At 38.8% G+C, this 27,965-nt stretch overlaps 1 pseudogene; it reads right to left on the reverse strand.

Annotated features, from left to right (window-relative positions):
- Nucleotides 1-2,143: 2,143 nt before the first annotated feature.
- On the reverse strand, nucleotides 2,144-27,942 carry LOC121444507 (annotated as a pseudogene).
- Between the last annotated feature and the right edge of the window lie 23 nt (nucleotides 27,943-27,965).

The following is a 27,965-nucleotide window of genomic DNA, read 5'->3' on the forward strand; positions in this document are numbered from 1 at the left end:
TTAATCTTATTTTTATTGTTTTTATTGGTTTTTTAATTTCTCTCCAAGTCTATCTTCAGGATTTCCATTAGAGGCCGGCGGGTCTGGGTTCGAGTTCAGCCTGGTCCACAGGAGTGAGGGCCAAGGACGGGCACCCAAAAAGCCGTGGGGAGGGAAACCCTGTCTTGGAACACCAATAAATAAATAAATATAGATAGATAGATAAATAAATAAATAAAAAATTAAAGATCTTACTGTGGCGGCCCGGGGTCGATGCCCGGTCTGGAAACCCAAGAAATAAATAAATAAATAAATAAATAAATAAATAAATAAATAAATATAAATAAATAAATAAATAAAATCTCACCGCTGCGGCCCGGGTTCGATGCCCGGTCAGGGAACCCAAGAAATAAATTAATTAATTAAAAAATAAATAAATTTAAAAAAAAATAAATTAAAAAAATAAATAAAAATAAATAAATAAAAATAAATAATAAATCACTCCACTTAACGCCTTCCGAAGGCTCCCTGGGCCTGAGCCCGGGATCGAATCCAACCGGCATTCGAGGCCCGCCCTCCTCCCCGCTTGCCTTGCGGATGATTGACAGCCAGGCTTTTCTTTTAATTATTGTTGTTGTTTAATATTTCACACGGCGATGAGGTCGCATCCGGGGAACCCCCCGACTTCCCCCCAAACCCCCACGAGACGTACATCCGGGAGCTGAACTCGAACTCAGATCCCTGGAGGGGATGGGGGTATAACCGCGGAGCACGACCTTGCACCCAGGTCCCCGCTGCCTCTGATCGTATACTCATCCTATAGAAGGCACAGCCTGAAAATCCTGGGCGTGGGACCTCATTACCCACAATCCCGGGTGTGGACGTCATTACCCACAATCCCGGGCGTGGACCTCATTACCCACAATCCTGGGCGTGGACGTCATTACCCATAATCCTGGGCGTGGACGTCATTACCCACAATCCCGGGCGTGGGACGTCATTACCGACAATCCCGGGCGTGGACGTCATTACCCACAATCCTGGGTGTGGAAGCCATTACCCACAATCCCGGGTGTGGACGTCATTACCCACAATCCTGAGCGTGGACGTCATTAACCACAATCCCGGGCGTGGACGTCATTACCCACAATCCCGGGCGTGGACGGCATTACCCACAATCCCGGGCGTGGACGTCATTACACACAATCCCGGGCGTGGTCTTCATTACCCACAATCCCGGGCGTGGAGGTCATTACCCACAATCCTGGGCGTGGACGTCATTACCAACAATCCCGGGCGTGGACGTCATTACCCACAATCCCGGGCGTGGACATCATTACCCATAATCCTGGGCATGGACGTCATTACCCACAATCCCGGGCATGGACGTCATTACCCACAATCCCGGGCGTGGACGGCATTACCCACAATCCCGGGCGTGGACGTCATTACACACAATCCCGGGCGTGGTCTTCATTACCCACAATTCCGGGCGTGGACGTCATTACCCACAATCCTGGGCGTGGACGTCATTACCCACAATCCCGGGTGTGGGATGTCATTACCCACAATCCTGGGCGTGGACGTCATTACCCACAATCCCGGGCATGGGATGTCATTACCCACAATCCCGGGCTAGGACATCATTACAAACAATCCCGGGCATGGATGTCATTACCCACAATCCCGGGCGTGGACGTCATTACCCACAATCCCGGGCGTGGACGTCATTACCCACAATCCCGGGCGTGGACGTCATGACCCACAATCCCGGGCGTGGACGTCATGACCCACAATCCCGGGCGTGGACGTCATTACCCACAATCCCGGGCGAGGACGTCATTACCCACAATCCCGGGCATGGACGTCATTACCCACAATCCCGGTCGTGGACGTCATTACCGACAATCCCGGGCGTGGACGTCATTACCCACAATCCCGGGCGTGGACGTCATTACCCACAATCCCGGGCGTGAACGTCATTACCCACAATCCCCGGCGTGGACTCCATTACCCACAATCCCCGGCGCTGCCCCCTCGCCCCCCATGATGACAGACACACGGCACAGCCAATCCGTGGCGAGAGCTCTGTTAGCACCCAGCAGACAGACGGGGGTCGGGGGTCAGGGGTCGGGGGTCGGAGGTCGGGGTGGAGGCAGGGGGATGGTGGGGACGAGCGGGGAGGCCGCGGGTGCGAGTCCAGGCCCCGGGGGTGAAGTGAGTGTCATCCCCCTGCATCCGCTGCGCGCGGGGCGGGACCTGGGGCTTCGTTCTCGGCTGAGATTAGAACTCGGTGTCCACGACCCGGAACGCGGGGCGGCCTGCGGGGGGGGAATCAATAATCAATAATCAATAACGGATAATTAAATAATAGTAATCAATAATCATAAAGGAGAATTAAATAATGATAATCAATAATCATAGACGGTAATTAAAAAATGATCAATAATCATAAAGGGTAATTAAACAATGATAATCAATAATCAAAAAGGATAGTTAAATAATGATAATCAATAAACATAAAGGATAGTTAAATAATGATAATATTCATAAAGGATAATTAAATAGTAATAATCAATAATCATAAAGGATAGTTAAATAATAATAATCAATAATCATTAATGATAATTAAATAATGATAATCATTAATCAACAACGGATAATTAAATAATAATAATCATCAAGGATAGTCCAATGATAATCAATAATCATAAATGGTAATTAAAAATTGATAATCAATAGTCAGAAATGGTAATTAAATAATGATAATCAATAATCATAAAGGGTAATTAAATAATGATATTCAATAATCATAAAGGGTAATTAAATAATGATAATAATCATAAATGGTAATTAAATAATCATCATCAATAATCATAAAGGGTAATTAAATAATGATCATCAATAATCATAAAGGATAGTTAAATAATGATAATAATCATAAATGATAATTAAATAATGATCATCAGTAATCATAAAGGGTAATTAAATAATGATAATCAATAATCATAAAGGATAGTCAAATAATGATAATAATCATAAATGATAATTAAATAATGATCATCAGTAATCATAAAGGATAGTTCAATAATGATAATCAATAATCATAAATGGTAATTAAAAAATGATAATCAATAGTCAGAAATGGTAATTAAATAATGATAATCAATAATCATAAAGGATAGTTAAATAATGATCATCAATAATCAATAACCGATAATTAAATAATGATAATCAATAATCATGGAGGATAATTAAATAATGATCATCAATAATCATAAGTGGTAATTAAATAATGATAATCAATAATCATAAAGGATAGTTAAATAATGATAATCAATAATCATAAAGGATAGTTAAATAATGATCATCAATAATCATAAAGGATAGTAAAATAATGATAATCAATAATCATAAAGGATAATTAAGTAATGATAATAATCATTCATGGTAATTAAAAAATAATAATGAAACATAATAATAATAAATAATAAAACAAGTGAAAATAATAATACATAATAATTAATAATAATTAAAACATGATAAGTGAAAATAATAATAATAATTAATTAAAACATGATAAGTAAAAATAATAATGAATAATAATTAAAACATGATAAGTAAAAATAATAATAAATACTAAATAAAACATGATAAGTAAAAACAATAAATAATGACAACATGGTAAGTAAAAATAATAAGTAATAATTAAAACATGATAGGTAAAAATAATAAATAATTAAAACATGATAAGTAAAAATAATAATGAATAATAATTAAAACATTAGTAAAAATAATAATAAATAATCATTAAAACATGATAAGTAAAAATAATAATAAAAAATAATTAAAACATAAGTAATAATAATAAATAACAATTAAAACACGATAAGTAAAAATAATAATAAATAATAACTAAAACATACTAAGTAAAAATAATAATAAACAACAATTAAAACATAATCAATAATAAATAAATGGGAAAAATTGAAGAAAAAAATAAAAATATAAAAATAATAAACGGGAAAAAAAAGAAAGAATAATTTTAAAAAAAGGAGAAGAAAAAAGGAAAAAGTAAAAACAAAAAGGAAAAAAGAAAAACCCAGAATAAATGGATTTTATTGGATTTTATTCGCGGGCCTGCGGGCAGACACCATGGGGGACTGGAGGATAAACAGAATAAATGGATTTTAAGCAGAATAAATGGATTTTAATCAGAATAAATAAGTGGATTTTATTGTATTTTATATAAATTAATGTTGTCAGCGGTTACCTGAGTCGGGCGCGGGCGCGGAGCGCAGGGCGGCCTCCTGCTGGAGCTGGATCTCCTTTAGTGCAAATATCGACGTGGCTGCGGGGGAGAAAACAGAATAATATAAAATAAAAATAAGTTAAATTAAAATAAAATAAAAATAAAATAAGATAAAAATGAGATAAAATAAAAATAAAATGAAATAAAATTAAAATTAAATTACAATAAAATAAAAATAAATTAAAATAAAATAAAATAAAAAATAAGACAAAAATGAGATAAAATAAAAATAAATAAAAATAAAATTAAATTAAAATAAAATAAAAATGAAATTAAAATAAAATAAAAAATAAAATATAAAAATCAAAAGTGGAGTCCTGCAACGCTATGGCCTCTCGGAGAATTTCGTACACCATAGAAGAAAAAAAATAAAGAGAAATAAAAATAAAATAAAAAATAAAAATAGTGGAGTCCTGTGAGGCTATGGACTCTAGGAGAATTTCATATACCGTGGAAGGAAAAAATAAATAGAATAAAAATAAGATAAAATAAAAATAAAATTAAATTAAAATAAAGATAAAATAAGACAAAATATAATAAAATACAATAAAAAATAAAAATAGTGGAGTCCTGAAACGCTATGGACTGTAGGAGAATTTTGTAAAAAATGTGGAAGGGAAAAAATAAAAAAAAATAAAAAAATGATTAAAAAATAAAAATTAAAAATAATAAATAAAAAATTAAAAAGTGGAAGGTAAAAATAAATAAAAAATAAGAAAATATTAAATAAAAAATAAAAAATAATAAATAAAAAACAAAAAAGATAAATAAATAAAAAATAAAAAAATGGAAGTGAAAAATAAAAATTAAAAAAATAATAAATAAACAAAAAATAAAAAAAGTGGAAGGGAAAAATAAATAAACAATAATAAATGAATAACAAAAAAATAATAAATAATAAAAAATAAAAAAAGTGGAAGGGTAAAAAAATATAAATATATAAATAAAAAATAAAAAATAAATAATAAAAAAATAAATAAAAATAAAAATAATAAATTATAAAAAATAAAAAAGTGGAAGGGAAAAATAAATAAAAAAATAAATAAATAAAAAACCAAAAAAATTATAAATCAAAAAAAATATTAGATAAATAAAAAATAAAAAATAAATATGAAATAATATTAAATAAATAAAAAATAAAAAATAATTAAAAATAAAATAATAATAAATAATAAAAGTGGAAGTGAAAAACAAATGAAAAATAAAAAAATAATAAATAAATTAAAAAAAACAATAAATCAATAAAAATAAAACAATAATCAATCGATAAAAGATCAGGACGGACTGTCGGGAAGCTGGTGGATCCGCTCGCCCAGGCTGAGGAAGAAGTCGTGTCGCATGGCGGCGTCCGCGGAGATCCGGTGTCGGCCCTCGAACTACAGGGGGGAGATAATATATAAATATAAATAATAATCGAAATAATAAATAACAATAAATAATGCACAATAATAAATAATAAATATAAATAAATGATAATAAAAAGTAATAATCAAAATATATGATGAATAATACATAAAAATAAATAATAAACAATAATGAAAATAAATGATAATAAATAAAAACAAATAAATATAAACAATAAATAAAAGAAAATAATAAATAACCTAATAATGAAAATAAATGATAAATAATAAAAATAAATAAATAATAATGAAAATAAGTAATAAATAAGTAAAATAAATAATAATAAAAATAAATGATAAATAATAAATAAATAATAATAAGAATAAATGATATCAAATAAAAATATATAATAATAAAAATAAATAATAAACAAAAATAAACAATAATGAAAATAAAAAACAAATGAAAATAATTAAAAATAAATAATAAAAATAAAGGATGAATAATAAGTAAAATAAATAATAATGAAAATAAATAATTCATAATAATAATAATAATTAATAATAAGTAATAATAATAATGAAAAAACTGCATGGGAGAGAGTAGATGGGTCCCTAATAAATAAAAATAAATAAATATGAAACCAAAATACTGCACACATAATAAATATAAAATCAGAATATTATGTACATAATGAATAAATATAAAATCAGAATATCGTACACATAATGAATAAATATAAAGTCAGAAAATTTCACACATAATAAATATAAAAACAGAATATCGTATACATAATAAATAAGTATAAAATCAGAATACTGCGTATATAATAAATAAATATAAAATCAGAATATTGCGTATATAATAAATAAACATAAAAATTAGAATATTGTATACATAATGAATAAATGTGAAATTAGAATATCGCATGCATAATTAATATAATATCAGAATATCGCATACATAATAAACACCCGCCCTCACCTGCAGCAGCTTGGACAGGAGGTCGGCGCCGTCGCCGTCGAGCCTGACGGGAAGAAAAGGGGGCGGTGCCCATGACCCCCTGACCCCACACCCGGGGACCCCCGAAACCGCAGTCCCCGCAAATCCCGGGGCCCCCGGAAACTGCCGTTTCCCCCCCACACCCCGGGGACCCAGAAACCGCCATTCCCCCCGCACCCTGGGGACACCGAAACTGCCATCCCCTCACATCCTGGGGCCCCCCGAAACCGCCATTCCCCCCACACTCCGGGGAACCCTGAAACTGCCGTTCCCCCACACCCCGGGGATCCCTGAAACCACCATCACACCCCAGGGACCCCCGAAACCGCCGTTTCCCCCACACACCCTGGGGACCCAAGAATCCGCCGTCTCCCCACACCCCGGGGACGCTTGAAACCGCCATTTCCAACACACCCCGGGGACCCCAAAACCGCCATTCCCCCCATACCCTGGGGACCCCTGAAACTGCCATTCCCCCCATACCCTGGGGCCCCCAGAAACCGCTGTCCAACACACCCCAGGGCCCCCCGAAATCACCGTCTCCCCACATCCCGGGGAACCAGAAACCACCATTCGCCCCACGCCCCGGGGACCCCCGAAACTGCCGTCACACCCCGGGGCCCCCTGAAACCGCCATTCCCCCAACACCCCTGGGACAACGAAACCGTCAGTCCCCCCACACCCCGGGGCCCCCTGAAACCGCCGTCCCACCCGCCAGCCTCAGCGGGGCCCCCCGAAACCACTGTCTGGCCCCCCGAAACAGCCATCCCGCCGTCTCGCCTCCTTGGGGACCCCCGAAACCACCGTCCCGGCCGCCCTCCTCACCGTGGCGCGTGGCTGAGCAGCGCCTCCGCGTGGTACTTGGGGTAGTTGTGGGTGCGAAACTCCTCGTTGGAGAGGATGCCAGGCCAGGTCTCCTCCGTCGGCGTGCCTGGGGGATGGGCGGGCGCGGGTTCCAGTCCACCCGGTCGGCCCAAAGCCATCCCCCTGCCTCAGCTCCTCCCACGTCGGCCATCCCCAGCCTCAGCTCCTCCTCCACGTACTCAGTCATCCCCCTGTCTCAGCTCCTCCTCCACGTCCTCAGTCATTCCCCTGTCTCAGCTCCTCCTCCACGTCCTCAGTCATCCCCCTGTCTCAGCTCCTCCTCCACGTCCTCAGTCATCCCCCTGTCTCAGCTCCTCCACGTCCTCAGTCATCCCCCTGTCTCAGCTCCTCCTCCACGTCCTCAGTCATCCCCCTGTCTCAGCTCCTCCACGTCCTCAGTCATCCCCCTGTCTCAGCTCCTCCTCCACGTCCTCAGTCATCCCCCTGTCTCAGCTCCTCCACGTCCTCAGTCATCCCCCTGTCTCAGCTCCTCCTCCACGTCCTCAGTCATCCTCCTGTCTCAGCTCCTCCTCCACGTCCTCAGTCATCCCCCTGTCTCAGCTCCTCCACGTCCTCAGTCATCCCCCTGTCTCAGCTCCTCCTCCACGTCCTCAGTCATCCCCCTGTCTCAGCTCCTCCTCCACGTCCTCAGTCATCCCCCTGTCTCAGCTCCTCCTCCACGTCCTCAGTCATCCCCCTGTCTCAGCTCCTCCTCCACGTCCTCAGTCATCCCCCTGTCTCAGCTCCTCCTCCACGTCCTCAGTCATCCCCCTGTCTCAGCTCCTCCTCCACGTCCTCAGTCATCCCCCTGTCTCAGCTCCTCCTCCACGTCCTCAGTCATCCCCCTGTCTCAGCTCCTCCACGTCCTCAGTCATCCCCCTGTCTCAGCTCCTCCTCCACGTCCTCAGTCATCCCCCTGTCTCAGCTCCTCCTCCACGTCCTCAGTCATGCCCCTGTCTCAGCTCCTCCACGTCCTCAGTCATCCTCTTGTCTCAGCTCCTCCTCCACGTCCTCAGTCATCCCCCTGTCTCAGCTCCTCCATGTCCTCAGTCATCCCCCTGTCTCAGTTCCTCAACGTCCTCAGTCATCCCCCTGTCTCAGCTCCTCCACGTCCTCAGTCATCCCACTGTCTCAGCTCCTCCTCCACGTCCTCAGTCATCCCCCTGTCTCAGCTCCTCCACGTCCTCAGTCATCCCCCTGTCTCAGCTCCTCCTCCACGTCCTCAGTCATCCTCCTGTCTCAGCTCCTCCTCCACGTCCTCAGTCATCCCCCTGTCTCAGCTCCTCCACGTCCTCAGTCATCCCCCTGTCTCAGCTCCTCCACGTCCTCAGTCATCCCCCTATCTCAGCTCCTCCTCCACGTCCTCAGTCATCCCCCTGTCTCAGCTCCTCCTCCACGTCCTCAGTCACCCCCCTGTCTCAGCTCCTCCTCCACGTCCTCAGTCATCCCCCTGTCTCAGCTCCTCCACGTCCTCAGTCATCCCCCTGTCTCAGCTCCTCCTCCACGTCCTCAGTCATCCCCCTGCCTCAGCTCCTCCTCCACGTCCTCAGTCATCCCCCTGTCTCAGCTCCTCCTCCACGTCCTCAGTCATCCCCCTGCCTCAGCTCCTCCACATCCTCAGTCATCCCCCTGTCTCAGCTCCTCCTCCACGTCCTCAGTCATCCTCCTGTCTCAGCTCCTCCTCCACGTCCTCAGTCATCCCCCTGTCTCAGCTCCTCCACGTCCTCAGTCATCCCCCTGTCTCAGCTCCTCCACGTCCTCAGTCATCCCCCTGTCTCAGCTCCTCCTCCACGTCCTCAGTCATCCCCCTGTCTCAGCTCCTCCTCCACGTCCTCAGTCATCCCCCTGTCTCAGCTCCTCCTCCACGTCCTCAGTCATCCCCCTGTCTCAGCTCCTCCACGTCCTCAGTCATCCTCCTGTCTCAGCTCCTCCTCCACGTCCTCAGTCATCCCCCTGCCTCAGCTCCTCCTCCACGTCCTCAGTCATCCCCCTGTCTCAGCTCCTCCTCCACGTCCTCAGTCATCCCCCTGCCTCAGCTCCTCCACGTCCTCAGTCATCCCCCTGTCTCAGCTCCTCCTCCACGTCCTCAGTCATCCCCCTGCCTTAGCTCCTCCTCCACGTCCTCAGTCATCCCCCTGTCTCAGCTCCTCCTCCACGTCCTCAGTCATCCCCCTGTCTCAGCTCCTCCTCCACGTCCTCAGTCATCCCCCTGCCTCAGCTCCTCCACGTCCTCAGTCATCCCCCTGTCTCAGCTCCTCCTCCACGTCCTCAGTCATCCCCCTGTCTCAGCTCCTCCACGTCCTCAGTCATCCCCCTGTCTCAGCTCCTCCTCCACGTCCTCAGTCATCCTCCTGTCTCAGCTCCTCCTCCACGTCCTCAGTCATCCCCCTGTCTCAGCTCCTCCACGTCCTCAGTCATCCCCCTGTCTCAGCTCCTCCTCCACGTCCTCAGTCATCCCCCTGTCTCAGCTCCTCCTCCACGTCCTCAGTCATCCCCCTGTCTCAGCTCCTCCTCCACGTCCTCAGTCATCCCCCTGTCTCAGCTCCTCCTCCACGTCCTCAGTCATCCCCCTGTCTCAGCTCCTCCTCCACGTCCTCAGTCATCCCCCTGTCTCAGCTCCTCCTCCACGTCCTCAGTCATCCCCCTGTCTCAGCTCCTCCTCCACGTCCTCAGTCATCCCCCTGTCTCAGCTCCTCCACGTCCTCAGTCATCCCCCTGTCTCAGCTCCTCCTCCACGTCCTCAGTCATCCCCCTGTCTCAGCTCCTCCTCCACGTCCTCAGTCATGCCCCTGTCTCAGCTCCTCCACGTCCTCAGTCATCCTCTTGTCTCAGCTCCTCCTCCACGTCCTCAGTCATCCCCCTGTCTCAGCTCCTCCATGTCCTCAGTCATCCCCCTGTCTCAGTTCCTCAACGTCCTCAGTCATCCCCCTGTCTCAGCTCCTCCACGTCCTCAGTCATCCCACTGTCTCAGCTCCTCCTCCACGTCCTCAGTCATCCCCCTGTCTCAGCTCCTCCACGTCCTCAGTCATCCCCCTGTCTCAGCTCCTCCTCCACGTCCTCAGTCATCCTCCTGTCTCAGCTCCTCCTCCACGTCCTCAGTCATCCCCCTGTCTCAGCTCCTCCACGTCCTCAGTCATCCCCCTGTCTCAGCTCCTCCACGTCCTCAGTCATCCCCCTATCTCAGCTCCTCCTCCACGTCCTCAGTCATCCCCCTGTCTCAGCTCCTCCTCCACGTCCTCAGTCACCCCCCTGTCTCAGCTCCTCCTCCACGTCCTCAGTCATCCCCCTGTCTCAGCTCCTCCACGTCCTCAGTCATCCCCCTGTCTCAGCTCCTCCTCCACGTCCTCAGTCATCCCCCTGCCTCAGCTCCTCCTCCACGTCCTCAGTCATCCCCCTGTCTCAGCTCCTCCTCCACGTCCTCAGTCATCCCCCTGCCTCAGCTCCTCCACATCCTCAGTCATCCCCCTGTCTCAGCTCCTCCTCCACGTCCTCAGTCATCCTCCTGTCTCAGCTCCTCCTCCACGTCCTCAGTCATCCCCCTGTCTCAGCTCCTCCACGTCCTCAGTCATCCCCCTGTCTCAGCTCCTCCACGTCCTCAGTCATCCCCCTGTCTCAGCTCCTCCTCCACGTCCTCAGTCATCCCCCTGTCTCAGCTCCTCCTCCACGTCCTCAGTCATCCCCCTGTCTCAGCTCCTCCTCCACGTCCTCAGTCATCCCCCTGTCTCAGCTCCTCCACGTCCTCAGTCATCCTCCTGTCTCAGCTCCTCCTCCACGTCCTCAGTCATCCCCCTGCCTCAGCTCCTCCTCCACGTCCTCAGTCATCCCCCTGTCTCAGCTCCTCCTCCACGTCCTCAGTCATCCCCCTGCCTCAGCTCCTCCACGTCCTCAGTCATCCCCCTGTCTCAGCTCCTCCTCCACGTCCTCAGTCATCCCCCTGCCTTAGCTCCTCCTCCACGTCCTCAGTCATCCCCCTGTCTCAGCTCCTCCTCCACGTCCTCAGTCATCCCCCTGCCTCAGCTCCTCCACGTCCTCAGTCATCCCCCTGTCTCAGCTCCTCCTCCACGTCCTCAGTCATCCCCCTGCCTTAGCTCCTCCTCCACGTCCTCAGTCATCCCCCTGTCTCAGCTCCTCCACGTCCTCAGTCATCCCCCTGTCTCAGCTCCTCCACGTCCTCAGTCATCCCCCTGTCTCAGCTCCTCCTCCACGTCCTCAGTCATCCCCGTCTCAGCTCCTCCTCCACGTCCTCAGTCATCCTCCTGTCTCAGCTCCCCCCTTTGGTCATCCCCCTGCCTCAGTTCCCCATCCCCACTGTGGTCATCCCCCCGCCTCAGCTCCCCCGCCCACACTGGTCATCCCCCTGCCTCAGCTCTCACCCAGCACCCGGAAGATGAAGTGCAGCTGCTCCTCCACGGTGGAGCCGGGAAACAGCGGGCGGTCGGTGGCCATCTCGTAGAAGATGCAGCCCACGCCCCTGCACGGCATCGTGGGTAGAGAGCAGGGCATCGTGGGTAGAGCAGGGCATCGTGGGTAGAGCAGGGCATTGTGGGTAGAGAGCAGGGCATCGTGGGTAGAGCAGGGCATCGTGGGTAGGGGAGAGCAAGGCACTGTGGGTAGAGAGCAAGGCCTCGTGGGTAGGGGGGAGAGCAGGGCATCGTGGGTAGGGGGAGGAGAGCAGGGCATCGTGGGTAGGGGGAGGAGAGCAGGGCATCGTGTGTAGGGGAGAGCAAGGGATTGTGGGTAGGGGGGAGAGCAAGAGATCGTGGGTAGGGGAGAGCAAGGCATCGTGGGTAGGGGAGAGCAGGGCATCGTGGGTAGGGGAGAGCAGGGCATTGTGGGTAGGGGGAGACCTGGGCATCTTGGGTAGGGGAGAATGGCATCGTGAGTATGGGAGAGCAGGGCATTGTGGGTAGAGAGCAAGGCATCGTGGGTAGGGGGAGAGCAAGGCATCGTGGGTAGGGGAGGAGAGCAGGGCATCGTGGGTAGGGGGAGAGCAAGGCATCGTGGGTAGGGGAGGAGAGCAGGGCATCGTGGGTATGGGGAGAGCAGGGCATCGTGGGTAGGGGAGTGCAAGGCATCGTGGGTAGGGGAGCAGGGCATCATGAATAGGGGGAGAGCAAGGCATCGCGGGTAGAGGGGAGAGCAAGGCATCGTGGGTAGGGGAGGAGAGCAGGGCATCGTGGGTAGGGGAGAGAAGGGCATCGTGGGTAGGGGAGAGAAGGGCATCGTGGGTAGGGGGAGAGCAAGGGATTGTGGGTAGGGGGAGGAGAGCAAGGCATCGTGGGTAGGGGGGAGAGCAAGGCATCGTGGGTAGGGGAGAGAAGGGCATCGTGGGTAGGGGAGAGCAGGGCATTGTCGGTAGGGGGAGAGCTGGGCATCGTGGGTAGGGGAGAGCAAGGGATTGTGGGTCGGGGAGAGAAGGGCATCGTGGGTAGGGGCGAGAGCAAGGGATTGTGGGTAGGGGGAGGAGAGCAAGGCATCGTGGGTAGGGTAGAGATGGGCATCGTGGGTAGGGGAGAGCAGGGCATTGTGGGTAGGGGGAGAGTGGGGCATCGTTGGTAGGGGAGAGCAAAGGATTGTGGGTAGGGGAGAGCAGGGCATCATGGGTAGGGCGAGAGCAGGGCATCGTGGGTAGGGGGAGAGCAAGGCATTGTGGGTAGGGGAGAGCAAGGCATCGTGGGTAGGGGAGAGCAGGGCATCGTGGGTAGGGGGAGAGCAAGGCATCATGGGTAGGGGGACAGCAAGGCATCGTGGGTAGGGGGAGAGCAAGGCATCGTGGGTAGAGGGAGAGCAGGGCATCGTGGGTAGGGGGAGAGCAAGGCATCGTGGGTAGGGGAGAGCAAGGGATCGTGGGTAGGGGTGTAGGGGAGCAAGGGATCGTGGGTAGGGGAGCAAGGGATTGTGGGTAGGGGAGCAAGGGATCGTGGGTAACCCGCCCCCTCACCAGAGGTCGATGGGGGTCGAGTACTCGGTGGCGCCCAGCAGCACGTCGGGGTGGCGTGGAGAGCAAGGCATCGTGGGTAGGGGAGAGAGAGCAAGGCATCGTGGGTAGGGGGGAGAGCAAGGGATTGTGGGTAGGGAGGAGAGCAAGGCATCATGGGTAGCCCCGCCCCCTCACCAGAGGTCAATCGGTGTCGAGTACTCGGTGGCGCCCAGCAGCACGTCGGGGGGGCGGTACCACAGGGTCACGACCTCGTGCGAGTACGTCTTCGTGGGGATCGACTTCGCTCGTGCCAGGCCTGCAGGGATCCGGGTTCGAGTCCCCGGGGGGGTATGATAAATATGAAATTATAATATCATATCCATAATAAATATAAAATTATAATATCATATCCCTTATAAATATACAAAATTATAATAATATCGTGTCCGTCATAAATATACAAAATTATAGTAATATCATGTCCGTAATAAATATACAAAATTATAATAATATCGTGTCCGTAATAAATATACAAAATTATAATAACATTGTGTCCGTAATAAATATACAAAATTATAGTAATATAGTGTCCGTCATAAATATATAAAATTATAATAATATCGTGTCCGTCATAAATATAAAATTATAATATCATGTCCGTCATTAATATAAAATTATAATATTGTGTCCATAATAGATATACAATTATAATATCGTGTCCGTCATTAATATAAAACTATAACAATTTGTACCCATAATAAATATAAAATTATAGTATTGTGTCCGTAATAAATATAAAATTGTAATATTGTGTCCGTCATTAATATAAAATTCTAATATCGTATCCGTAATAGTTATAAAATTATAACATTGTGTCCGTAATAGATATAAAATTAGAATATCGTGTCCGTAATTAATATAAAATTAGAATATCTTGTCCGTAATGAATATAAAATTAGAATAATATTGTGTCCATCATAAATATAAAATTATAATATCGTGTCCGTAATAGATATAAAATTATAATAATATCGTGTCCGTAATACATATAAAATTATAATAATATCGTGTCCGTAATAGATATAAAATTATAATAATATCGTGTCCGTCATAGATATAAAATTATAATATCGTGTCCGTATTAAACATAAAATTATAATATTGTGTCTGTCATGAATATAAAATTATAATATCGTGTCCGTAATTAATATAAAATTATAGTATCGTGTCCGTAATGAATATAAAATTATAATACCGTATCCGTCATAAATATAAAATTATAATATTGTATCCGTAATAAATATAGAATTATAATATAGTGTCTGTCATAAATATAAAATTATAGTATCGTGTCCGTAATTAATATGCAAAATTATAATAATATTGTATTCGCCATAAATATAAAATTGTAATATAGTGTCTGTCATAAATATAAAATTATAATATCGTGTCCATCATAAATATAAAATTATAATATCGTGTCCATAATAAATATAAAATTAGAATATTGTATCCGTAATAAATATATAATTATAATATTGTCCGTCATAAATATAAAATTATAATATTGTGTTCGTAATAAATATAAAATTATAGTATTGTGTCCATCATAAATATAAAATTATAATATAGTGTCTGTTATAAATATAAAGTTAGAATATTGTATTCATAATAGACAAATAGAAAGAGAATTAGAATATTGTATACATAACGGATAAATATAAAAATTAGAACATTGTACACATCATGAATAAATAGATAAATATGAAAATTAGAATACTGGATACATCCTGAATAGTGTGCACATAATAAATAGATATGAAAATTAGAATATTGTGTGCATAATAAATAGATATAAAAATTAGAATATTGTACATATGATGAATTAATATAAAAATTAGAATATTGTACACCTAATAAATAAATATAAAAATTAGAGTATTGTATACATAATAAATATAAAAATTAGACTATCGCACACATGATAAATAGATATAAAAATTATAATATTGCACACATATAATATTGCATGCATATTAAATAGATATAAAATCAGAATACCGCATGCATAATTAATATAAATTAAATACCGCATGCATGATTAATATAAGATTAGAATGCCACATGCATGATTAATATAAAATTAGAATATTGCGTCCATGATAAATAAACATAAAAATTAGAATATTGCATGCATATTAAGTAGACATAAATTAGAATGCTGCGTGCATATGTAACACAAAATTAGAATACTATGTGCATAATTATTATAAATTAGAACACCGCATACATAATTGATATAAGATTAGAATACCGCATACACAATCAACATAAAATTAGAATACCGCATGCATAATTAATATAAAATTAGAATACCGCATGCATGATTGATATGAGATCAGAACACCACATGCATAATTAACATAAAATTAGAATGCTGCATGCATAATTGCTATAAAATTAGCATATTGCATGCATGATTAACGTAAAATTAGCATATCGGTGTCGGGCCACGGTACCGAAGTCGGCCAGCTTGAGCTCGCCGCACTCGCTGAGCAGCAGGTTCTGCGGCTTGAGGTCGCGGTGCAGCACCTTCTGGCGGTGACAGTACGCCAGCCCGTGGAGCAGCTGGAACAGGAACAGCTGCGGGCACCCAGAAAAATATCATCATTTTAGGGTGCAAAAAATATCATCATTTGTGGGTGCAAAAAAACAGCATTTGTGGGTGCAAAAAATATCATTTTAGGGTGCAAAAATATCATCATTTTAGGGTGCAAAAAATATCATTTTAGGGTGCAAAAAATATCATCATTTTAGGGTGCAAAAAATCAGCATTTTTGGGTGAAAAAAATCATCATTTTTGGGTGAAAAAAATCATCATTTTGGGGAGAAAAACATCATTTTGGGGAGAAAAACATCAGTTTTGGGTACATAAAATCATTTTTGGGTGCAAAAAAAATCATCATTTTTGGGTGCAAAAAAACCATCATTTTTGGGTGCAAACAATCATCATTTTTGGGTGCAAAAAATCATAATTTTTGTATGAAAAAAAATCAGCATTTTTGGGTGCAAAAAACCATTTTTGGGAGAAAAACGTTTTGGGGAGAAAACCATCATTTTGGGGGGAAAAACATTTTTGGGTGCAAAAAAACATTTTTGGGAGAAAAACATTTTTGGGTGCAAAAAAATCATTTTTGGGTGCAAAAAACCATCATTTTTGGGTGCAAAAAACCATCATTTTTGGGGAAAAACATTTTTGGGTGCAAAAAACCATCATTTTTGGGTGCAAAAAAACCCATCATTTTTAGGTGCAAAAAACCATCAGTTTTGGGTGTAAAGAAACATCATTTTTGGGAGCAAACCATCATTTTTGGGTGCAAAAAAACACATCATTTTGGGGATAAAAACATCATTTTTGGGGGAAAAACATTTTTTGGGGGAAAACATCATTTTGGGGGAAAAACATCATTTTTTGGGGAAAAACATCATCTTTGGGTGCAAAAAATCTTCATTTTTGGGAGAAAAACATCATTTTTGGGAGAAAACATCGTTTTTTGGGGAAAAACATTGTTTTGGGGGAAAAACATTTTGGGGGAAAAACATCATTTTTGAAGGAAAAACATCATTTTTGAGGGAAAAACATCATCTTGGGGGAAAAACATCATTTTGTGGAGAAAAACATGATTTTGGGGAGAAAAACATGATTTTGGGGAGAAAAACATCATTTTTTGGGGAAAAACATCATTTTTGGGGAAAAACATGATTTTTGGGGAAAAACATCATTTTTGGGTGCAAAAAACATTTTGGGGAGGAAAACATTTTTGGGGAAAAACATCATTTTTGAGGGAAAACATCGTTTTTGGGATAAAAACCGTCATTTTTGGGGAAAAACATCGTTTTTGGGATAAAAACCGTCATTTTTGGGGAAAAACATCGTTTTTGGGGGGAAAACATTGTTTTGGGGGGGAACATCGTTTTGGGGGGGAAAAGTCATTTTGGGGGGAAAACGTCGTTTTTGGGGACCCCGCCCCCTGCCGTCCCCCCCGCCCCCACCTTGACGTTGTGCGCGTTGATGACGTTGCCGCAGTCGTCCAGGTACTGCTTCAGGTCCTTGTCCTTGCACAGGGGGGAAACTGAGGCACGGGCCCCTGGGGAATCTCCCATCACCCCCCGGGGCCGCGCCGTGACCCCCGACCCAAACGCGAGGGCCCCTGGGAAATCTCCCATCACCCCCCGGGGCCGTGACCCCCGACCCGCCCACCTGCGAGGGCTCCTGGGAAATCTCCCATCACCCCCCGGGGCCGCGACCCCTGACCCCCAACCCACCCGCGAGGGCCCCTGGGAAATCTCCCATCACCCCCCGGTCCCAGGGCACAAGGAGGGGAAACCAAGGCACGGGCCCCTGGGAAGTCTCCCATCACCCCCCGGGGCCGCGACCCCTGACCCCCAACCCGCCCGCGAGGGCCCCTGGGAAATCTCGCATCACCCCCTGGGGCCAGGGCACAACGGAGGGGAAACCGAGGCACGGGCCCCTGGGAAATCTCCCATCACCCCCCGGGGCCGCGACCCCCGACCTGCCCGCGAGGGCTCCTGGGAAAACTCCCATGCCCCCCCCCGGGGCCGCGCCGTGACCCCCGACCCCCGACTTTACCAGGTACGGGGGCACAACGGGGAGAAACCGAGGCACGGGCCCCTGGGAAATCTCCCATCACCCCCCCGGGGCCACGACCCCCGACCCCCGACCTCCGACCCCCGTGACCCGCCGTGACCCCCGACCTTACCAGGTACTCGAAGACGAGGGTGAGGGACTTGTCGGTGTGGATGATGTCGTGGAGCGTGACGATGTTGGCGTGCTTGAGGTACTTGAGCAGGGACACTGCGGGGGCGGGCGCGGGCGATATTCCGATTTTCATATTTATTTATTATGTATGCGATATTCTGATTTTATATATAATTATCATGTGCACGATATCTGATTTTTATGTCTATCATGTGCGCGATATTCTGATTTTATATCTAATTATCATGTGCACGATATTCTGATTTTATATCTAATTATCATGTGCACGATATTCTGATTTTTATATCTATCATGTGCGCGATATTCTGATTTTCATATTTATTTATTATATATACGATATTCTGATTTTTATATTTATTTATTATATATGCATTATTCTGATTTTTATATCTATCATGTGCACGATATTCTGATTTCTATCATGTGCGCGATATTCTGATTTTTATATTTATTTATTATATATACGATATTCTGATTTTTATATTTATCATGTATGCAATATTCTGATTTTATATCTATCATGTGCACAATATTTTGATTTTTATATTTATTATGTGCACGATATTCTGATTTTCATATTTATTTATTATATATGCATTATTCTGATTTTATATTTATCATGTATGCAATATTCTGATTCTTATATTTATTATGTGCACAGTATTCTGATTTTTATATTTATTATGTGCACAATATTCTGATTTCTATATTTATTATGTACGCAATATTCTGATTTTCATATTTATTTATTATATATGCATTATTCTGATTTTTATATCTATCATGTGGACGATATTCTGATTTTTTATATCTATCATGTACGCAATATTCTGATTTTTATATTTATTATGTACGCAATATACTATTTTTATGTTTATTTATTATGCATGAAATATTTTAATTTTTATATTTATCTATCATGTGCACAATATTCTAATTTTTATATCTATTTATGATGTATGCAACATTCTAATTTTTATATTTATTATGCGCACAACATTCTAATTTTTACATTAATTTATTATGTATGCAATATTCCGATGTTATATTTATTTATTATGCATGCAATATTCTAATTTTTACATTTATTATGTGTGCAATATTCTAATTTTTATATTTATTTACTATTCATACAATATTCTAATTTTATATTTATTATGTATGCAATATTCTAATTTTTACATTTATTATGTGTACAATATTCTGATTTTTATATCTATCATGTACACGATATTCTAATTTTTTAATATTCTAATTTTTAAATTTATTTATTATGTATACAATATTTTAATTTTTGTATTTATTTATTATGCGTGCAATATTCTAATTTTATATTTATCTATCAATCATGTACACGACATTCTGATTTTTATATCTATCATGTGCACGATATTCTGATTTTCATATTATGTGCACAATATTCTGATTTTTATATTTATTATGTGCACGATATTCTGATTTTTATATCTAATTCTCATGTGCACGATATTCTGATTTTTATGTCTATTATGCATGCAATATCCTAATTTTATATTTGTCTATTATGTATACAATATTCTAATTTTATGTTTATTATGTATGCAATATTCTAATTTTATATTTATCTATCAAACATGTGCACGATATTCTGATTTTTATATCTATCATGTGCACGATATTCTAATTTTTTTAATATTCTAATTTTTATATTTATTGATTATGCATGCAATACTCTAATTTATATATTTATCATGTACGCAATATTCTAATTTTTATATTTAATTATCATGTACACGATATTCTGATTTTTATATTTATCTATCTACTATGTATACAATATTCTAATTTTTATATTTATTTATTATGCATGCAATATTCTAATTTTATATTTATTATGTACACGATATTCTAATTTTTATATTTGATTATCATGTGCACAATATTCTGATTTTTATGTCTGTTATGCATCCAATATCCTAATTTTCATATCTATTTATCATGTACACAATATTCTAATTTTTATGTCTATCTATTATGTACACAATATTCTAATTTTTATATTTATTATGTACGCAATATTATTTATCTATTGTGTATACAATATGCTAATTTTTATATTTATTTATTATGTATACAATGCACTAATGTTTATATTTATTTATTCATTATGTATACAATATTCTGATTTTTATATTTCTTTATTCATTATGGATACAATATTATAATTTTTATATTTATTTATTTATTGTGGATACAGGGCAGGAGTGAGACCCCTCGTCTATCTCAATAAAGACAAGAGCCGGGTGCTGAGTTCGAGTCCAGCCTGGCCTGCAAGAGCGAGTTCCAGGACGGGAACCCAATGCCACGGAGAAACCCTGTCTACAAAAATATCAAAATAAATTAATAAATAAAAACAAATAAATAATGATAAGAACCACACAGGGGCTGGAGGGGCGGCTCAGTGGTTAGAGCGCCGCCTGCTCCGCCCCGGGTCCCGAGTTCGAGTCCCGGCCACCCCAGGGCGGCTCAGCGCCAAGGTCACAGGGTTGGGCGCCCTCTGCTGGCCTGCAGGCGTACAGACAGAATATTGTGTACATAATAAATCAATATAAAATTAGAATATTGTATACATAATAAATAAGTATAAAAATTAGAGTATTGTCTGCATAATAAATAAATGTAAAATTAGAGCATTGTATGCATAATAAATAAATATAAAAATTAGAATATTGCATACATAATAAATAAATATAAAATTAGAATATTGTATGCATAATAAGTAAATATAAAATTAGAGTATTGTATACACAATAAATATAAAAATTAGAATATAGTATACATGATAAATAAATACTAAAATTAGAGTATTGTATCCATGATAAATAAATATAAAAATTAGAATATTGTATATATAATAAATATAAAAATTAGAATATTTTATACCTAATATATAGATTTAAAATTATAGTATTGTATATATAGTAAATAAATATAAAAATTAGAATATTGTATACTTAATAAATCAATATAAAAATTAGAATATTGTATACATGATAAATAAATGTAAAAATTAGAATATTGTATCCGTGATAAATAAATATAAAAATTAGAATATTGTATGCATGATAAATAAATAAATCTTTAAGGAAGGATAAACCTGGCAGGCGTGGTCCACACTGGTTAGATCCGGTCTGATCCAGTTGGACCCAGTTTTGAAACTGTCTACACTTGTTTTATCCAGTTTGATCCGGTCTGATCCAGTTGGATCCGGTTTTGAACCTGTGTACACTGGTTAGATCCAGTTTGAACCGTTTTCATCCGGTCTTATCCGGTTTTGAACCTGTCTACACTGGTTAGATCCAGTTTGATCCGGTCTGATGCAGTTGGATCCGGTTTAGAACCTGTCTACACTTGTTACATCCAGCCTGAACCGTTTTCATCTGGTCTGATCCGGTTTCGAACCTGTCTACACTGGTTTAGATCCGGTTTGAACCGGTCTGATCCGGTCTGATCCAGTTGGATCCGGTTCTGAACCTGTCCACACTGATCACAGAGACGTCTCAGACGGGGGCGGGGGAGGGAAATGGGAGGTTGAGGAGGCGGAAATATTTAATAAATAAATAAATTAAAAAAAAATCAATCAACCAATAAAAAATAAATAAAAAATTAAAAAATAAAATTCAGGAGGCGGCGGTGGGGGGGAAAAGACAGAAATCTTTAATTAATAAATAAATAATAAATAAAAATAAAAATAAATAAAAATATCCTAGTGGCGGTGTGCCACGGAGTCAGGAACGTCTAAGACGGGGCTTGCGACAAATAAAGAAAGAAAGAAAGAAAGAAAGAAAGAAAGAAAGAAAGAAAGAAAGAAAGAAAGAAAGAATAAAATAAAATTCAGGAGGCGGCGGCGGTGGGGAAGAGACAGAAATCTTTAATCAATACATAAATAAATAAATAAGTAAATAAATAGAAATAAAAAAAATTAAAAATATCCTAGAGGCAGTGTGCCACGGAGTCAAGAACGTCTAAGATGGGTTTGCAAAAAATAAATAAATAAATAAATAAATAAATAAATAAATAATAAATAAATAAATAAAAATTAAAAAAAATAAACTAAAAAATAAAATAAAATAAAATTTGGGAGGCGGCGGCGGCCAGGAAGAGACAGACATCTTTAATAAATACATAAGTGAAAAATAAATAAGTGAATAAAAAATTAAAAAAAAAATATCCTTCCGGCGGTGGTGTGCCACAGAGTCAGGAACGTCTAAGACGGGTTTGCAATAAATAAATTAATTAATTAATATAAATAAATAATTAATATAAATAAATAAATAATAAATAAATAAATAAAAATTAAAAAAAATAAACTAAAAAATAAAATAAAATAAAATTTGGGAGGCGGCGGCGGCCAGGAAGAGACAGACATCTTTAATAAATACATAAGTGAAAAATAAATAAGTGAATAAAAAATTAAAAAAAAAATATCCTTCCGGCGGTGGTGTGCCACAGAGTCAGGAACGTCTAAGACGGGCTTGCAATAAATAAATAAATAAATAAAAAATAAAATTCGGGAGGTGGTAGTGGTGGGGAAGAGACAAATTTTTAATAAATAAATAAATAAATAAATAAATAAATATTAAAGAAAAATAAAAATATCCTAGAGACAGTGTGCCGCGGAGTCAAGAACGTCTAAGATGGGGCTTGCAATAAATAAATAAATAAATGAATGAATGAATGAATGAATGAATAAACAAATAAATAATAAATAATAAATAAAAATAAATAAAAAAATAAACAAATAATAAAAATAAAAAATAAAAATCAATCGATAAATAAAAATAAATAAATAAAAAGCAATAAATTAATAAATGAATAATAAATAAAAATAAATAAAAATAATTAATAAATCAATAAATAAATAATAAAAATAAATAAATAAATAAAAACAATAAACAAATAAATAAAAATAAAGAATAAATAAAAATCAATCGACAAATAAAAATAAATAAATAAAAAACAATAAATTAAGAAATAAATAATGGATAAAAATAAATAAATAAAAAATAAATAATAAATCAATAAATAATAAGTAAAGATAAATAAATAAAAACAATAAACAAATAAGTAAAAATAAAAAATAAACAAAAATCAATCAATCAATAAAATAAATGAATAAAAAACAATAAATTAATGAATAAATAATGAATAAAAATTAATAAATAAAAATAATTAATAAATTAATAAGTAAATAATAAATAAAAATAAATCAATAAAAATAATTAATAAATTAATAAATAAATAATAAATAATAAATAAATTAATAACTTAATAATAAATATAAATAAATGAAAATTATGTAAGTGAATAATTAATTAATAAATTAATAAATAAAAATGAATAAAAATAAAAAAATTAATAAATTAATAAATAAATAATAAGTAAAAATAAACCAAAAATTATATAAATTCAGGCGGGGCGCGTACCTTCCCGTATGGCCGTGCAGGGTGCGCCTTCCTCGTGCTCCAGCCGGATCTCCTTGAGCGCCACCAGGTTGTCGGTCAGCTTGCTCCGGCCTTTGTAGACAGTGGCGTAGGTGCCCTGGGCCGCGCAGGGTGGACAACCGCGAAGGGAGGGGGTTAAACCGATTTATTTTATTACGGATTCTCTGCCTCCTCCCCGCCGTTTTTTAAAATTTATTAAAAAAAAATGAAAAATAAATAAATTTATTTATTCAGGACGTCTGCCTCCTCCCCGCCTTTTCTTTTTATTTATAAAAAAAATAAAAAAAATAAATTTATTCATTCGGGATGTCTGCCTCCTCCCCGCCTTTTTTTAAAAATTTATAAAAAAAAATCCAAAAACATAAATTTATTTATGAAGGATTTCTGCCTCCTCCCCGCCTTTCCTTTTTTTTTTAAAAAAATTTGTAAAATAAAATAAAATATATTTATTTATTTAAGGATTTCTGCCTCCTCCCCGCATTTTCTTTTTTTTTAAAAAAAATTATTTATAAAAAATAAAAATAAATAAATTTATTTATTCAGGATTTCTGCCTCCTCCCCGCCTTTTCTTTTTTTAAAAAATTATAAAATGAAATAAAATAAATTTATTTATTTAAGAATGTCTGCCTCCTCCCCGCCTTTTCTTTTTATTTATAAAAAAAATTAAAAAAAACTAAATTTATTTCTTTATTCAGGATTTCTGCCTCCTCCCTGCCTTTTCTTTTTTTTTAAATTATAAAAGAAAATAAAATAAATTTATTTATTTAAGGATTTCTGCCTCCTCCCCGCATTTTCTTTTTTTAAAAAAAATTATTTATAAAAAATAAAAATAAATAAATTTATTTATTCAGGATGTCTGCCTCCTCCCCGCCTTTTCTTTTAAAATTTATTTATAAAAAAAAATAAAAAATAAATAAATTTATTTATTTATTCAGGATGTCTGCCTCCTCCCTGCCTTTTTACAAATTTATTCATAAAAAAATTATTTATTTATTCAGGATTTCTGTCTCCTCCCAGCCTTTTCTTTTTTTTTAAATTATAAAATAAAATAAAATAAATTTATTTATTTAAGAATGTCTGCCTCCTCCCCGCCTTTTCTTTTAAAATTTATTTATAAAAAACTAAATTTATTTATTTATTCAGGATGTCTGCCCCCTCCCCTCCTTTTCTTTTTTTTTAAATTATAAAATAAAATAAAATAAATTTATTTATTTAAGAATGTCTGCCTCCTCCCCGCCTTTTCTTTTAAAATTTATTTATAAAAAAAATAAAAAAAACTAAATTTATTTCTTTATTCAGGATGTCTGCCCCCTCCCCGCCTTTTCTTTTTTTTTTAAATTATAAAATGAAATTTATTTATTTAAGGATGTCTGCCTCCTCCCCGCCTTTCCTTTTTTAAAAAGAATTATTTATAAGAAATAAAAATAAATAAATTTATTTATTCAGGATGTCTTCCCCCTCCCCGCCTTTCCTTTTTTTTTAATTATGAAATAAACATAAAATAAATTGATTTATTTAAGAATTGAGGCCCTCACCTCGCCCAGCTTGTCCAGCTTGATGTAGGTCTCCAGCTTCCCGAAGCCGATCTCCGACTGCAGCGGGGGGGGGGGGGGGAGAGGGGGGATGTGCTGAAGCCGGGGAGGGGGGGAATAAATTATTAAATATTAATTATTAATTATTAAATTAATTAAACCGCTCACCAGGCTGACCCTGCGCAGGCGCCGGCTGAGCGGCTTGTCGAAGATGGGGCTGTGGAGCATCAGCTACTCCAGGTAGCCCTCGGGCAGCCGGATGTCGGCGGGCAGCGACAGGCGCTTGTTGATGTCCTGGGTGATGAAAAATAAAGGAATTAAAAATAAAGAGATTAAAAAATAAAAGAAATTAAAAATGAAGAGAGGGCGGCTCAGTGGTTAGCGCGGTGGCGCCTTCTCCCCCCCAAGGGGTCAAGAGTTCGAGTCCCGGGCGGCTCGGGAACCGGCTGCAGGCGTGAGGGCGTAAATATAAAATTAGAATATTGTATGAATAATAAATATAAAAATTAGAGTATTGTGTGCATAATAAATAAGTATAAAATTAGAATATGTACGCAAAATAAAAATTAGAATATCGCATGCATAATAAATAAATAACTATAAAAATTAGAATATTGCACATATAATAAATAACTGTAAAAATTAGAATATTGCACATATAATAAATAACTGTAAAAATTAGAATATTGCACATATAATAAATAACTGTAAAAATTAGAATATTGCATGCATAACATATAAATATAAAATTAGAATATTGCACACATAATGAATGAATAAAATTAGAATATGGCATGCATAATTGATAAACATAAAATTAGAATATTGCATGCATAATGAATAAACATGAAAAATTAGAATGCTGCATGCATGGTGAATGCATAAATATAAGAATTGGAACACTGCACACATAATAAACATAAAATTAGAATATTGCATGCATGATAAATATAAAATTAGAATATTGCACGCATAATAAATAAATGTAGAAATTAGAATATTGTATGCGGTATGCATAATGCATATAAAATTAGAATAATGAATGCATAATAAATATAAAGTGAGAATATTGTATGTATGATGAATATAAAATCAGAATATTGCACACATAATGAATGAATATAAAATTAGAATATTGCATACACGATTAACATAAAATTAGAATATTGCATACACAATAAACATAAAATTAGAATATTGCATACATAATTGATATAAAATTGGAATATTGCATACATAATTAATATAAATTAGAATATTGCATGCATAATTAATATAAATTAGAATATTGCGTGCATAATAAACACAGGCCCCACACCTCGGTGGAGATCTTGCGCGGCTGGTGGCTGCGCATGCGCACTTTCACGGGCGACTGCACCTCGTCGGAGGAGGTGGCGGAGGCCTGTTCGCTCTCGCCGTCCGACCCCATCTTGGTGTCCTCGTGGACGATCTCTGCGGATCAATAAATATAAAAAAATCAGAATATGGCATGTGTGATCAATAAATATAAAAAAATCAGAATATGTGTCCATGATCAATAAATATAAAAAAATCAGAATATTGCATGCATGCACAATAAATATAAAAATTAGAATATTGCATGCATACACAATAAACATAAAATTAGAATATTGCACGCATAATAAACATAAAAATTAGAATACTGCCTACATAATAAATAAATAAAAGATTTATTTATAAAGGAAATGGACTGTATACATAATAAATAAATATAAAATTAGAATATTGCATACATAATCAATATAAAATTAGAATACTTTATGCATACACAATAAACATAACAATTAGAATATTGCACACATACACAATAAATATAAAAATTAGAATACTGCACGCATAGACAATAAATATACAATTAGAATATTGCATGCACAATAAACATAAAATTAGAAAATTGCATGCATAATAAATATAGAATTAGGGTATTGTGTACATCATAAATAAATATAGAAATTAGAATATTGTGTGCATAATAAATAAATATAAAATTAGGATATTGTGTGTGCATGATAAATAAATATAGAATTAGGATATGGTGTACATAATAAATAAATATAGAATTAGGATATTATGTACATAATAAATAAAAATAAAATTAGAATATTTCATACATAATAAACATAAAATTAGAATACTGCACGCATACACAATAAACATAAAAGTAGAATATTGCATGCATAATAAATAAATATAAAATCAGAATATCGCATGCATAATAAATATAAATTAGAATATTGCATGGATGCATAATACATATAAAAATTAGAATACTGCATGCATACACAATAAACATAAAAATTAGAATATTGCACGCATACACAATATAAAATTAGAATATTGCATGCATAATGAATATAAAATTAGAATATTTTGTATATTATATTTCATATATTATTAATAATGAAATCTGTACCTGGCGCGGAGCTGAGCGGGCCCCTCTCGGGGTGCAGGTCCCCAGGAACCCCACGGGATGGGGTGGTGGTCACCGCCCCTGGGTCCCTGCCTCCCTCCGGCTCGGCGTTGGCGGCATCGGCGGATCCATTGCTCCTGTCTGGGCCCCGCCCCCCGCGGCCCCCGATTGGCTCAGCCACAGCGGCCGCTCTGCTGCTCTTGTCTGGGCCCCGCCCCCCGCGGAGGGTGACGGACAGCTGCCGCTTGATCTTCTTCATCCGGTCCATGGCCGCCTGGGCGGGGCACAGGGGAGGGG

This window comes from Microtus oregoni, unplaced genomic scaffold, assembly GCF_018167655.1.
Source record: "Microtus oregoni isolate MIOR12 unplaced genomic scaffold, Mior012 000129F_ref0000347, whole genome shotgun sequence".
Taxonomy (NCBI): Eukaryota; Metazoa; Chordata; class Mammalia; order Rodentia; family Cricetidae; genus Microtus; species Microtus oregoni.